At 54.2% G+C, this 12,011-nt stretch overlaps 1 protein-coding gene across 1 annotated transcript in view; it reads right to left on the reverse strand.

Annotated features, from left to right (window-relative positions):
• The window catches only part of TBC1D14 (TBC1 domain family, member 14), a 123,270-nt gene extending 122,831 nt beyond the window's left edge, over positions 1 to 439 (reverse strand). The window contains exon 1 of the mRNA XM_011935401.1: positions 176 to 439. The gene's annotated coding sequence lies outside the window, so the exon portion shown is untranslated. The remainder of the gene's footprint in view (positions 1 to 175) is intronic.
• Between the last annotated feature and the right edge of the window lie 11,572 nt (positions 440 to 12,011).

The raw sequence follows: 12,011 nt of genomic DNA on the forward strand, positions 1-12,011 counted from the left end.
AGAGCTCGGCGCTCGCCCGACTGTGCTTCTTCCGGGGGCCGCCCGCCGCGGGCCTCCGGAGCGGCGTCGCTAGCCCTTTTTTCTCCCGAGAACCAACCGGAGTGGCGAGGGACTGCCTTGAGCGGGCCTTTGTGCCCGCAGAGCCCCCGCGGACATCCGACAGGGGCCCCCTTACCTGTTCGGCTGCACCCGCAGCCATCTTGGAAGTGGGAAGCGGCCGGGAGGGGGAAGGGGCTCGAGCGGGCAGGGCTCAGGCGTAGGGAGCCGAGCGGCGGAGCGCATCGATGGGGCGCCCCTGTCCCGGCCGGTGTGCGGGAGAGATGGCCCGGGCCCCGCCGCGGAAGGGAAGGTCTGCGTAACACCGGAGCTCAGGGCCCGCCGTGGTGGTCTTGGGAGCGGCGCCGTGGCGTCCTCCCAGCCGGCCTCAGTCTCAATCTATAAAGGGCTTTTCCGAACGTTCTCTCTTATCGCGCTGTGACACGGTGCCTGGCGCTGTAGTTCCCAAACTGGTCTGCACTTTAGCATTGCCTGCAGACTTAATATTCCGAAGCCCAGGCCGATTAAGTCACAGTCTCTGAAGATGAGATGGAAGCATCATCAGTTTGGGAAGCTGTGTAATGTGCACGTGGATTTGGAAGCCACTGGCCTGGCGTTATCTGCATATTTGGCCTCAACATTTCACAAACTCCAGAGACGGGATTTACGATCAGAGCCATTGTACAAAGCGGGAAACGAACTCAGAGATGAAGCCCTCCGCCCAAGAACCCGGGTGGGTCAGTTGCTGAGAGGGGCAGAAACCGGGTTCCCTGCCTCAGGGACCTCCACGAGCTGGTAGACAGTGAGAAGCCCCTGTTGACGGGCACTGGGTCTTCATTCCCCTTCTAGACTGTGGGTTCCATGAGGAAAGCCAGGATTATCTTGTTTACTGCTATTTTCCCTGGACCTGGCAAATAGTAGGTATTTGTCTGTTTATTGGGTTGTCCTTAGATTCTGGGCACTTGAGGGCAAGAGGAGAGACCCAGCGCTGGGAGCCAGAAGGCCTGGATTTCCACTTGGCTTTGGCTCCTGCCAACCAGGAGCCCCGAGGGTTGTCACTGGCAGCTAAATTATCAGAGAGGAAACCCGGGAGAGACTGACTACAGCCCAATCTAACGGAAGACTCAGCCACTCAGAAAGGTCAGGGGCAGGAGGAGTTTTCCCATTACAGGAAGCATCTGGAAGCATGAAATGGAAGATTTGTCTCTGCTGCGGTCTTTAGGGATGCGCTAGGGAACCCCGAACTTGGGTCTCCCCTCCAGCTCGTGGCTGTAAAAACCGTCACCATCTATGAGATATGACACAGAAGCAAGAGGGATTTTTAAAGGCCATCTCTTGAAAGCAAACATTAACATCCCTCGCAGTGCTGCATCATAGAAACTTTATAAATGCTTAAATTTCTGGGAGTTTTAAGTAAAAACAATATGAGGCCTCCTTCATACCTCTTAAAACAAGGCCTCCCCAGCTTTTTCTAAGTAAACCCTAGTGGAAAAGTACAGACTGTTTCAGTCGTGACTTAATTAGCAATTTAATGCGTTGGATTAATAGATCTACTAGGGGCTCCCAAATCCCTTCCAGCCCTAATTCTGAGTCTTAGGGTCTAAAGCCCTGCAATGACAAGGAACCATTGTTTGTATCCAGAACCAAAGTCTATGGTCCTGCAGACTTGCACCTGGCGCCCTCTGCCTGCCTTTTCCTCACTGGCCGTCTTGCTGTGCCCACCACTTCTCTCTTGGAGCCTGTCATCACCTGCACCCGCAGCGTCATTTGACCCACGCCTTACCTGTTGCCCTCAGCGCCCAGACATGTTCTAGACAAATCTTCGTTGCAACTTGAGTCTGACAAAATTAAGAACACGGCAAACAAGATTTAGCCATGTGGCTGTGGGTGGCCACTTCACCTCTTAGCACCTCCCTCACCTTCATCTCTGATGTGCAGGTAATCCCGGGATCAGGGCAGTAAGCCCTGGATCTCAGCTCTGCTGGCTGCTAAACTGGTCCTTGGGCATTGACCCCCATCATCACTGGCTAGATGAAGCCATCTCATTCCCCATGCAGACTCTACCTGAGGTTTCCAGAAGGATTATCTCCGTCAAGTAAAGCCATCCCTTAGTGTGGACAAAAGCCAGGCCTCTTAGCTCCCTCTCATCCGTTCCAGGCAAAGGACCTATACATGGGAGCCCCCCGGCTGGCTAACTCCAGGAAGGTCTCCAGGAAGCCTTCCCTGCTCCACCCCAACCCTCCCATATGTACAAGAAACATGGCATCTCCACCTCCCAAGTTGAGTTGTAGTGAGGTTTAAACAAGTCTAAATGAAATGACAGTATCTAGCATGTTTGGTGAACTCTTAGCACGCCCCCCCTCTCCTCAGACACCCCATTGAGGGACCTTTTCCAGCCTGACCTTGGAGCCTTCCGAAGCTTGCTAGGCAGGAGGGGCCAGCTCACCTTGGAGTTGGGGAGGGGAATGCCTTTCCCAGGGTGTTCAGTGTCCATGGAAGCCAGCCCTGAGCAGCCATTCGGTGCCCGCTCATGCTGGGTGCTAGGGACACCAGGGTGACCCACAGCCCACAACTCCTGCTGTTTTAGGGCTTCCAGGACAGACAGAGGTGGCGTCTTGAAAATGCAGCCTTGGCCCTGCACTGTGGCTCATGCTATAATCCCAGCACTTTGGGAAGCCAGGGTGGGCAGATGTCTTGAGTCCAGGAGTTCAAGACCAGCCTGGGTGACATGGCAAAAACCCCCATCTACAAAAAAAAAATAATAATACAAAAAATAGCTGGGCTTGGTGGCACACACCTGTAGTCCCAGCTACTTGGGAGACTGAGGCAGGAGGATCGCTTGAGCTGGGGAGGTGGAGGTTGCAGGGAGCCAAGATCACACCACTGCACTCCAGCTTGAGAGCGAGACCCTGTCTCAAAAAAAAAAAAAGAAAAGAAAAGAAAAATGCAGCCTTGTCCCCTTGCAAGGAAAATGGTTATCTGACCAGAGGCATGTCCCAGGAGAGTCATCACCAGGTGTGAGAGCTAGCAGGACCCTTAGAGAACATCAGGTCCCCTCTGACTATTCCAAGGGAGAACTGAGGCCCACAGAGAGGTGTGAGGAATGGCCCAAGCTCAGGGGCGGTGGGAGGTGTGCACACAATGAGGCCAGAGGCCTCCTGCCCTGCCAAGCCCACCTGCATCTCAGGAGATACCGGGGATCCATCTAGTTTCCCCAACACACATTTTTGTCCCAGGTCTTCCTCAGCCCCTAGGTGTGAGCTCCGTTGTGGAATGGATGTGTGACTCTTGCTGGTACCTGTGTCTCCACCTGGAGTCATCCCAGGTGCCCTGGGCTGTGCTGGCTGATTCACCTCTATTATCACAGTTGATCCGCCCAAGCTGCCAAGCTGACACCTGGATTCTCCTTTTCCAGGCAAGGAAAGAGGCACCAGGCAGTCAGGTCACTTAGCCCAGGGCTCCCAGCTCAACCCCCGCATCCAGAAGCTGCTACCCAGTCTCCATCCTCCTTCCCAATCCCCTTGCCTCGGCTCCTGTTCAGAGTCACCAAGGGCGACAGCATGAATAAAAGTAACAGCAGCTGTGATGCCACACAAGGAGCTCAACTGGGCAATGGGCCCATCCCTATGGGGCAGGGGCAGATTGAGAAGCATTAATTTCTTTCAAAAGAGCTTCCCTTTGGCCCAAGGGCTCTCAGGAGTCCATAAAGAAGCAGATCCTTTCTGCCTTCATAACTTGGAGTGTCATCTCCTTCACCATGGAGATAGGACTTCTCATTTTTAGGACACAATGCCTGGAATTAAGGTTTCTCTTGTTGGTTCTGGAAATTGAGCAGTATGAGGAAAAAAAACAAAGGCAGGAATAGCCCAGATGGCTAGAGATCAGCAACCTCAGGCACACAGAAGACAGCAAGAGCCACAGAAATGGCAAAGTGCCAAATTAGCAGGGGAGCCGCTGAGAACCTCTGCACTTGGTGGCAAGCAGCAGCACTTAGGCCCGCACACCAGAGCCCAGCTGCTGGCGTCTCACAGTTAACAAAGGCAGTTACCTGTGTCCTAGCTTGCAGTCCATTCTGAGCAGCAAATTCAGGGAGGCGGAACTCCTGGTAGCTGCACATTCACCACAGGGCAAAGGCGTGGGTACCGCAAAAGGAGGCACGAACAAAACATTGTAACACACAGAATCCCTTTGGTCTCACAACAGAACTGAAGGGAGCCATCCTTATATAAAATTATCCCCAAACTGAGGCAGACTGTCGTCAAAAAATGTTCACCACAGTTTTACCATTCATAAAATGGGAGCAGTCTTATGTTACAAAAGTAACATGAACATAATGTACATGTCCAGCAATGAGGGAAGGGAATGGAGTAACTCAAAAGGAGCCATCAGAAAAATCTTTAAAGAATTGGGCTGGGCGTGGTGGCTCACACCTGAATCCCAGCACTTTGGGAGGCCGAGGCAGGTGGATCATGAGGTCAGGAGTTCAAGACCAACCTGGCCAACATGGTGAAACCCCATCTCTACTAAAAATACAAAAATTAGCCAGGTGTGGCGGCGGGCGCCTGTAATCCCAGCTACTCGGGAGGCTGAGGCAGGAGAATCCCTTGAACCCGGGAGGCAGAGGTTGCAGTGAGTCGAGATCGTGCCACGGTACTCCAGGCTGGCAACAAAGTGAGACTCCATCTCAAAAAAAAAAAAAGAAGAAGAAGAATTGACAACACTGAGGAAATGCGGAAGCTAAAAGAGTCACCCTCGAGTGTAATCAAAGTACGTGAATGCACTCCATTCACAGCCATCAAAGAAGATAAGAAGAAACACCAACGTGGGCATCGCAGCTCAGGCAAGTATCTGCTGCCTGCGGGCCTTTTCCGTTGTTGTTGTGTTTGAGGCAGGGTCTGGCTCTGTCACCCAGGCTGGAGTGCAGTGGCACAATCACAGCTCATTGCAGCCTTGAACTCCGGGGCTCACACAATCCTCCCACCTCAGCCTCGCCAGTAGGTGAGACTACAGAGGCACACCACCATGCCTAGTTAATGTTTTATTTTTTGTAGAGATCAGGCCTGCCTTTGTTGCCCAGGCTGGTCTCAAACTCCCAAGCTAAAGCTATTCTCCTACCTTGGCCTCCCAGAGTGCTGAGATTATAGGCGTGAGCCACCGTGCCTGGCCTAGGGAATGTTTTTTAAGCTCCTTTTCAGAGATGAGAAAACTGAAGCTCAGAGAGGTTGCTTGCACCACTCATAAGCCGCAGATCAGGAAGCTCCAAAGCTCCAACTCATGATGTGCATAACGTGGAAAACAATGACTGAAAGGAAGTGTACCCATATTTCAGTGGTTACCTCTAGAAAGCGGTATTACGAGTACGATGTAGTTTCTTTTTTGGACACATCTGAATTTGCCTTTTTTCTTGTTGTTTTTGAGACAGGGTCTTGCTCTGTCGCCCAGGCTGGAGTGCAGTGCTCACTGCAACCTCTGCCTCCCAGGCTCAAGTGATCCTCCCACCTCAGCCTCCCAAGTAGCTAGGACTACAGATGTGCCCCACCACACCTGGCTAATTATTATCATTTTTTTGTTTCAGATAGAGTCTTGCTTTGTTGCCCAGGCTGGCGTGCAATGGTGCGATCTCAGCGCCCTGCAACCTCTGGCTCCCAGGTTCAGGCGATTCTCCTGCCTCAGCCTCCCAAGTAAGTGGGGTTACAGATGTGCACCACCACACCTGGCTAATTTTTATATTTTTAGTAGAGACAGGGTTTCATCATGTTGACCAGGTTGGTCTTGAACTCCTGACCTCAGGTGATGCACCTGCTTCGGCCTCCGAAAGTATTCGGATTATAGGCGTGAGCCACCGCACCTGGCCGGTTTTTTGTTTTTGTTTTTTTTGTAGAGACAGGGTTTTGCTACGTTGCTCAGAGTAATTTCGAACTCCTGAACTTAAGTGATCCACCCACCTTGGCCTCCCCAAGTGCTAGGATTACAGGCAATAGTCACCGCGCCCAGCCTGCTTATATTTTTTGACTTTTAAATTTGCGCCCAACAAACATATGCTGTATTTATGCTATATGCTATGCTCACTGATGAGTAACCAGCAGGCCTAGAGAAGCATAGGAACCTGGGGCCATCAGACAAGGGTTCCCGGCCGTCTCCCCAAGGCCGAGAGAAGCAAGACAAGTACTGCTTCCATTTTATGAATGAGAAAACTCAAGCTCCAGGAGGTTAAGGAATCAATACCGGGCCAAACAGCCCTCGCCGCTACTGGGAGCGAGGACAGTACAGCTGCGCGTCCGCTGGGCTGTGTGACCTGCCCTCTCCCGCAGCATCCCAGCCCCGACGCCTCCATGGTACTGAGGGCGCTTGAATCCAGGTAGATCTGGCTCAAAACCTAAGGCCCCTCATTCCCAGAGCACCCTGAGTAATTGATTGGAAGAAATCAATTTGTTTTTGTTTTGTTTTGTTTTTTATGAGACGGAGTTTCGCTCTTGTTGCGCGGGCTGGAGTGCAGTGGTGCAATCTTGGCTCACCGCAACCTCCACCTCCCAGGTTCAGGTGATTCTCCTGCCTCAGCCTCCCGCGTAGCTGGGATTACAGGCATGCGCCATGCCCAGCTAATTTTGTATTTTTAGTAGAGACGGGGTTTCTCCATGTTGGTCAGGCTGGTCTCAAACTCCCGACTCCAGGTGATCCGCCTGCCTCGGCCTCCCAAAGTGCTGGGATTACAGGTATGAGTCACTGCGCCTGCCTGGCCAGAAATAAGTTTTTTTGTTTGTTTGTTTCTGAAACGGAGTCTCGCACTGTCGCCCAGGCTGGAGTGCAGTGGCGCGATCTCGGCTCACTACAAGCTCTGCCTTCCAGGTTCACACCATTCTCCTGCCTCAGCCTCCAGAGTAGCTGGGACTACAGGCGCCTGCCACCATGCCCGGCTAATTTTCTGTATTTTTAGTAGAGATGGGGTTTCACTGTGTTAGCCAGGAAGGTTCTGATCTCCTGACCTCGTGATCCGCCCACCTTGGCCTCCCAAAGTGCTGGGATTACAGGCGTGAGCCACCATGCCAGCCCAGAAAGAAGTTTTAATGAAACAATGGGTCCTGCAAAGACTGCAGCCCATGGTCTGAGGTTGGGGGAGGAGACGTGGGGGATCCCCTGAGGCCGTGGCTTAGTGATTCCTAAGAGGCACCCAGTGCAGGAGGCCATGAGGCTCTAGGTGCTAAGAAAACAGAAAGCTCTTGGGGACGGGGCTCCATGTGACAGCACACCAAAGTGGAATTTTCCAAATAGCCTTATTTTTAAAGGCATCACCCAGTTGCCTGCTGCCGCCACCATCACAAAGCAAAGCCCGATTTAGAAGCAGGCAGGAGTCAGGGCTCACGTGGAGCTGCGTGGGGGTTGAAGAGAAGAGGCGGGCAGGGGATGCAGGCCCAGCTCCTTCCCACTCCTGCTGGTCCTCTGAGGGGACTCCCCCGCCACACGTGAGGCCCTTTGTCACCAGGCCTGAGGTCTCCCCAGGCCCACAGAACCACCCCGGGATCCCCAGAAGTTCCTGGAACTCTCTGGAATCCCTGCATTTGCACCCGCTGTGCCCTGACCTGCAGCCCCACCGCGACCCCCATCCCCCTCTCATCCCTACTTCCTTCGGTGCTTGGCCGGTTTCCCCAGGTGCTCTGACCCTTGGGAAATCATTCCTGACCCTCACCTGCCTCCCCAGCCCTGGCTGCCCCGGGCTCCCGCAGCCCCTCCCTGCGTTCTTGAATGCCTTCACGTTCCTGGACCCTGGCAGGCAGCCCAGGGCCCCCACAGGATGGAACGGCAGCAAAGCCTTGCTGAGCCCTGCATGGTGTGTGCGTCAGCCCTCTTCACCTGCATACCCACCCGAGGGGCAGAAGGGACACTTAGGCTCACACAGGGAAACCTCCCTGCCCGCAGCCCCACGGTGGCCTGTCCTTCCTCCCCACTGCAGCTGGCCATTCTCAGATCCCAGGGAAACACTCTTGGGTGCCTTCTTGCCTTCCTCTTCAGGGCGGGAGCAGCCTCAGCTTCCTCATCCCTGCCCCAGGGGCTTCACTGGAGCCCCAGTCCTGGGGACCTCCTTCTCAGCCACAATCACCTGCCAGCAGACGCCCCCCGCAGCTGCCCATGTGCCCACAGATGTTCTAAGCCTCCCCCGTGCCAGGCATTGTGCACAGAGTGGTTGGAGGGTAGGGTCTGTTCTTGTTTTAATGGTGGTGGGAGGGGATGTGAAGGGGAGGGAATTCCCGAGACAGGCCTGGAAGGGTGAGGGTGAGTTGGCCAGAGAGGAGCAAGGCAGGGGCCACCCAGTGTCCCAGGAGGAGGGACCTCGTATTTCTGGGGCAGGCTGGGGCGACACAATAGATGGAAACACATCCACCTCCATGCCACTTCATTTCCACCCACCAAGGCCACCAGGATGTTCTGTGGGGCCATAAGCCCGATCCTTCCTGTACCTCCTCCCAAATCTGACTCCAGTCTAACCTTGCAACCCCATCCTTCACTCTCCCACCCCGTCTGATGTGCAGTTTCCAAGCACATCAGTCTTGGATGCGCGGGTCCAAGCTTCCCCTGTCCTGTTCCCCTGCCTGGACCTCCCTCCTACCTTCTCCAGCCATCACAACGACCCTGCCCCCACCACGTACCTCCCCACCCTTCTCCTGACGGCCCATGCCTGGCAGAGCCGGCTACTCCCTCCAGAGGGGCCTCCAAGGCCCCTTGAGAGTTTCCAGACCCTCTGCGGCTGGAGGCAGCAGCAAAGTTCGGGGCTCCCAGCCCAACGCAGCACGGCCGGGGGAAGGTCTCAGTAGGAAATGTCTGCTGAATGACCAGTCCTCCTCCTCCCACACCACAGGGAGCGGGTGGGACCGCCTTTGAACTCCAAAACAGGCCAAGAGATTTGCCAAGGAGCACACCATGGAGGGTGCTGTCTGGAGGTGTGGGTGGGGCCAGGGCCTGGCCCTGTGGTCGCCAGTCTTTTCCAAGAGTGTCCCTCTCCTAGCCCTTAGACATTCGCCCCCCCAGACATTTGCCTCCCCCAGTCCCACTCCATGGCCTCTAGCACTGTCTGTCCCTCTGCGTCCCCCATTAGACTGTGAGCCCACCCTGGCACACAGGAGCTCAGGACAGTTGGAGGCTGGTGGGTCCAGGTTACAGGATCTCATCTCCAGACATTCCCATAGACATTCCCAGTCCCGGGGGCCTGGCCCTCCTGGAAGATCCCAGCTTCACACAACAAACGCAGAATCATCCTCCCCGCAAGGTGGAAACCCAGAACAGGTGGGCCTGGGGTGGGAAACACGGTGGGGCTGGGGTTCAGGGCAGGGAAAGAAGGAGCCACTCACCTCGCCTCCTCCCCTCAGGGTCCACCCAGCCCCTTCCCTGGAGGCCCAGGGAACGGCAGGCTCCTCACACTCACGGCCAGCCCAGCGTCCAGCTTCCGCCCCCGAAGCTCAGGCCTCTTCTCATCACCAGCACCTGCCTTCAGCCTAGAATCAGACTCAGCCGCCCCTGCCAGGAGGAGAAAACCCCTCCAGGGCTTATTCCTAGTGGCCTGCCAGCTGCGCCCACTTCTCTCCAACCCCACACGGTCAAGCTTCCAGAAAGAGTGGTCTACACACACCGGTCTACACTGCCTCCCACCCTTTCTCACAGCAGTTTTTTTTTCTGTTGTCCAGGCTGGAGTGCAGTGGTGCCATCACGGCTCACTGCAGCCTCAACCTCCAGGCTCAGGTGATCCTCCCACCTCAGCCTCCCAAGTAGCTGGGACCACAGGTGCATGCCACCATGCCTAGCTACATTTTTTTTTTTTTTTTTTTTAGAGAGACGGGATCTCACTATGTTGCCCAAGCTGGTCTCAAACTCCTATGCTCAAGCAATCCTCCTACCTCCGTCTCCCAAAGTCCTGGAATTATAGGTGTGAGCCACCATGCCTGGCCCACACCATTTTTTTTAATGGAGAGCCAGACCCCCTCACCATGGCTCCCCCAGAATAGGGGAAGATTTGGAGACACCTGTCTGACATGGGCTCATCTTCCTTTTTTTTTTTTTTTTTTTGAGATGGAGTCTCTTACTCTGTCACTCAGGCTGGAGTGCAGTGACACAGTCTCCACTCGCTCATTGCTACCTCCCAGATTCAAGCGATTCTCCTGCCTCAGCCTCCCGAGTAGCTGGAATTACAGGTGCCAGCCACCATGTCCAGCTAATTTTTGTATTTTTAGTGGAGACGGAATTTCACCATGTTGGCCAGGCTGGTCTCGAACACATGATCTCAAGTGATCCGCCCACCTTGGCCTCCCAAAGTGCTGGGATTACAAGCGTGAGCCACCGTGCCTGGCTCATTGGCTCATCTTGACTTTGCCCCTAAGCCTCAGTTTCCTCATCTGTAAAATGGGCGTGATCATTGCCACCTCCCCACACTCTCAGAAGGAATTGGGAGATGCGGTCTCTGGAAAGAAGAGGGCTGGAGTTGGCTCAGGCAGTGGCAGGATGGGGGTCTTCGTGTGGGACAGGGACTTGTGACACCTTCCCAGAGGAGGTGATCAGGTAGGTTCTAGGGATGCCAGATCGGGTCCACATTTTGGTAGTGTGGCCTGAACTGTCTCTCCCAATGGGGACACCGAAGCCACCAAGCCTGCTGCAGCTCCCCATCCACCTGTTACCCAGTTGTCCCCCTGGGGAGATGGACAGGGTCTTGAAGGCAGAGGCAGCAGCCGCTCTATGAGAGATGCCAGCTCCTTGACTGACAGATATGAGTGTCGCTGCTTTACGGAAGAGGAAACTGCGATCTGGGGGACTTGCCGCCTTGCACAGGTCACATAGCCAGAGAGTGGCAGACTGCTGCCCAGCAGTGGCAGCTACCTGCCCAGTCCAGGGTTGCCACGTGCCCTGCACTGCATGCTTTGAAGTGGGTCGTGTTAGACCTTGGTCTGTCGCAGGGCACGGGCAGTCTGGGCTCCTCATGAACTGGTTTATGGCATGAGTTTTGCTCTTTGGGTACTTTTCACAGGTTAAAAAATTTTACTTTTATTATTATTGAAGTACTTACCAAAGTCTCTCGCGTGTGCTAGGTCATGTGGGAGATGTTAAGGACCCAGAAATGACTCGGAAACTACTCCTCCTCAGGCCAGGCACAGTGCCTCAGGCTTGTAATCCCAGCACTTTGGCAGGCTGAGGGGGGATGATCGCTTGAGCCCAGGGGTTTAAAACCAACCTGGGCAACGCGGCAAGACCCTGTCTCTACCAAAAATAATAATAATAAAGAAAATAATTAGCCAGGTGTAGTCCCAGCTACTTGGGAGGCTGAAGTGGGAGGATTTTGTGTGCCCGAGGGTTTGAGGTTAAATTGAGCTGTGATCACGCCGCTGTGCTCCTGCCTGGGTGACAGAGCAAGACCCTGTCTCTAAAAACAAACAAACAAACAAACAAACAAGAAACCTAGGCATTCTCGGTGTACAGAAGCTGAATGTGTAAAAAGGTATTTTATTTTTGAAAAATAACTTTTATTTTTTTGTTCCATATTAAAGTAATTCATACCCATTTGTAAAACATCTGGGGCTGGGCCGGATGAGGCACAGTGGCTCACGGCTGTACCAGCACTTTGGGAAGTCAAGGCAGGTGGACTCCTTGAGCTCGGGAGTTCGAGACCAGCCTGGGCAACATGGCAAGACCCTTGTCTACTACAGGTGTGTGCCACCATGCCCAGCTAATTTTGTTTTTTCTTTGGTAGAGACAGGGGTCTCACTATGTTGCCCAGGCTGGAGTGCAATGGCACCATCTCGGCTCACTGCAAGCTCTGCCTCCTGGGTTCACGCCATTCTCCTGCCTCAGCCTCCAGAGTAGCTGAGACTACAGGCGCCCACCACCATGCCCAGCTAATTGTTTGCATTTTTAGTAGAGACAGGGTTTCACCACGTTAACCAGGATGGTCTCAATCTCCTGACCTCATGATCCGCCCACCTTGGCCACCCAAAGTGCTG

Source organism: Colobus angolensis, unplaced genomic scaffold, assembly GCF_000951035.1.
Source record: "Colobus angolensis palliatus isolate OR3802 unplaced genomic scaffold, Cang.pa_1.0 Scaffold143, whole genome shotgun sequence".
In the NCBI taxonomy this organism is placed as follows: Eukaryota; Metazoa; Chordata; class Mammalia; order Primates; family Cercopithecidae; genus Colobus; species Colobus angolensis.